Below are 3,384 nucleotides of genomic sequence, written 5' to 3'. Positions count from 1 at the left end.
TTGAGTTCCAAAGTAAAATTATAAGGTCTTTACACAAATTGAACCCTTTTTCCTCATTTTTTTTAAAAAAATTTCCAATTATGTTGTATAAGTAAATTCTCTTCTGGGCAGAAGTTGGCTTTCAAGGTGAAGGCAAGACTGTTCACCTAAATGAGAAAGACCGATGCTTTTAAAACATGAACTTCCTCTCTTTGTGGTCCTGGGATGTTGGAATGGATACCAAGGCTTATTTGATTGAACTCACTGGTATTTTTCACATTTCCTTTTTTTACCCTTTAACTGCTCTTAGGATTTTTGATCTTTAATTTATGACTTTTGCATCTTAATAAAAAAAACATGTGACTTTTCCTTCATCGTTTTCTTCTTTCTGATAAATTGTATCTTTGTTTCTCAAATTGAGTTGATGGGATGATGTATTTGATGTGCTCCAACTATTGTTTAAAAAGAGTAAAATTTGGCTCAGGGTGATATCTAGGTAATATTGCAAGGAGAATTAAATCTTGCAACCATGCTGCTGGAATTAGCTCATTGTATAGGAATTTTGCTGCTTCAAATCCTTTTTATATGTAAGCACCTAACTTGCTGTTATATCTTCAAATCAAAATCATAATAATAATAATGGCTCACAATTTTTTCTAGTAGCTTGGTCTTCTTTGAAAACACAACTTGATTTTTTAAATCATTTGATAAATTCCAATAAAATGGAAAATGTTCCTGTACGTTATCAAAACAGCAAACTACTATATTTTTCTCACTATCAATTTTTATATTATAGGTTGCTTGGGAAAGAAAAAGAACCAAAAAAAAAAAAAATCTCTGGCATTTGTTTCATAACACTAATTATCATATATTATAAAACTAGAGATCCAAAAATATTTTAATTATTGGTGTTGCTATGACAGAATAAATAATATAGTTAGCACTATTTTTTTGTGAAGAAATCCTTTCTACAGAGATATTAGCAATAGAACTTCATGCATCATTTTAATGTGTGCTTCAAGCTCTGATCATGTCCATTTATATTGGCAGTTTTTCACAAAAATCCATAGCTTCCTTTAGTGAACCATCCAAAGAGGCAACTCATACAATATCCTAATTTCTATCTCTAGTCCTTTTTGTCATTTGCCCCTTGTTTCTTCTTTCACCTCTTTAAGACTTGATTTTTACTTGTAGATTGTTTGTCATTCCATATGACTTCTTGTTGTCAGTTTATGTACTAATATCTATTCTTGATTTGTTCCATTTCACATGCTAATATGATGAGAAGTGTAGAGTAAATGATAATCCATGTATAAGGTGATGTAGTGCTTCTAATTCCATAATTACATTGAGATACATGGATAATTACTTTGACAAAGTATGCAAATAACCTCATAACTCTTGCAAGAGGTGAGCCTATGTATCTGAATTAGTAATGGTTTAACAGTTGCTTAGGTATTCCAGCACATTAAGTTTGGAATTTTTTACTTGTCATGGTTGTGTCTGTTTCTATGTATTGTTATTTGAAGATAGTTTAACTTTATATATTGAGTTAAAAAGGTGCAAGGAAGGAAAATATATTTCTGGTAAAGAATAAATAATTCCTAATGAATTCTCATTTTAAAGGAGGAATTTGATTTTCATGATCCAAAATAATGTGACCATTTGTTTGGATTTTTGTTTTTATTTTTATTTTTATTTTTTTATATATCTTTTCTCACGTATTTAGTAGAAAAAATCCAGGTGGAAATTTGTCAAGAGTAGACTAAGCTTTTCACATCCCAGGGTTCAAAATTTATTTCAGAAGGATTTAATTCGTGTGTTTACAGGTGCACACATCTCCATTCTCAGTTCCCTTCAAATTTATTAAATACCAGATTAGTTCTCTCTTAGCTTTTCCCTTTGGTTTCAGGTATGGGGACTTTATTAGTTATTGGGTTCTATACTTCTATATGCAAATGCCTGAGGATAATTGATAATACAGCAGACAAGAGTTTAGTAGTGCTTGTTTTTCTAAATCTACTTGGTACAAAAATTATGCAGAAACTAAGAAAAAGAATGGTAATTATCTCTTTCCTAACCTAATTAAATCTTTCCTCATAGATTAGGTTTCAATTTTGAATTTTCTTTTTCTTGAAATATGGTAGAAAAAGCATTACTTTCTACATTCTCTTTTTTTAATTTATCCTTCTCTTTGTTTTTTGGCAATATGCATGGCATGGTAGATAAATTTTTACTTTTTCACTTATTCTCCTTTAAATTTATTTCTTAAACATTGGTCTAATAGGTTCCCATGAATGAAGACCATGCTTTTAAGGATAGTTTAATTTCATGGTGAGTGATTCTTGGACTTATCAACCAGTAAGAATTCATTTAACAAGGTTTGCTTGGAGAATTCCGTTACCTAATATTGAAGGCATTTGGCATTCTTTTCATGTTTGGATTAATTTTGTAAGGTTGCTTGGCATACCATGGAGTTATATTAGAGATGTGACACCTGTGAAATATCACATGAATCTATCAACTTGTTGGAATTTTTTGTTTAGTGCTCAGTCTGATAGGTTAGGCTTGCTGGTGTATTTGTATTACTGTTGTAGAGCAAGGGAGTCAATACCGTACCGGAGACTGTACCAGTTTGCCCAGTTGTACGGTATATTTCGGATACCGGTCAATACCGGTGTACCGTTTCGGGTTTACCGCTATTTTTTATATTTTTAAATAAATATATATATGTATGTGTGTGTATATATATTATAATAAATATAAAAGTTTACCATAAAATATTTCCTCAATTCAAAACTAATTATTCATAATTTTAGACTTTAGTATCAATTAAAAGAAAAAAAAAAAAAACACACAATATAAAAAATAGAAAGCTTAAAGTTATCATTGCATACTAAGAAAACAAATAATACTAATAAGTTAATGCAAATAAGTTATCATTCTACTCTAACAAAAATTCAAAAATTACAAAACTTAAAAAAAAAAAAAAAAAAAAAAAAAAAAAAAAAAAAAAAAAAACTTTTTTCTGTACCGGCCGGTACGCCCGGTACCGGCCGGTATTGCCCGAAATTGGCCGGTATGGCCGGTACATGGCTGGTACGGCCGGTATTTAATCCGGTACGAAACGTTAATATTTCGATACCGGTATGCAACTGGTACGGTATCGACTTCCTTGTTGTAGAGTACTAAAGTGTCATGCTTTTGTGGTCCTGAGTTGTAATTGTCTTAGTGCTCTGTCTGCTGGTTCAGACTTGCTGTTGTATTTGTGTTGCTGGTTTTCAGCTTGGTTTCAATGAAATTTCTGCCTGATTATCCAAAAATAAAATAAAATCTAGCACCTTCTATTCTTATAAATATTCCTATATGTTATCGAAACAGAAAACTTCTATATTTTTCTCACTA

The 3,384-nt window shown here is 30.8% G+C and overlaps 1 long non-coding RNA gene across 1 annotated transcript; it reads left to right on the top strand.

Annotated features, from left to right (window-relative positions):
• The first annotated feature begins 263 nt into the window (after positions 1 to 263).
• On the top strand, positions 264 to 2,813 carry LOC136063569 (uncharacterized). The gene is made up of 4 exons (XR_010625198.1): positions 264 to 566; positions 1,723 to 1,808; positions 1,892 to 2,040; positions 2,267 to 2,813. It is a non-coding gene; the product is annotated as an uncharacterized LOC136063569 (long non-coding RNA).
• Positions 2,814 to 3,384: the final 571 nt, after the last annotated feature.

The sequence above is a fragment of the Quercus suber genome, unplaced genomic scaffold, assembly GCF_002906115.3.
Source record: "Quercus suber isolate HL8 unplaced genomic scaffold, Cork oak 2.0 scaffold_543, whole genome shotgun sequence".
In the NCBI taxonomy this organism is placed as follows: domain Eukaryota; kingdom Viridiplantae; phylum Streptophyta; class Magnoliopsida; order Fagales; family Fagaceae; genus Quercus; species Quercus suber.
The sequence above is the reverse complement of the archived record's forward strand: the minus strand, read 5'-3'. Positions and strand labels throughout refer to the sequence as shown.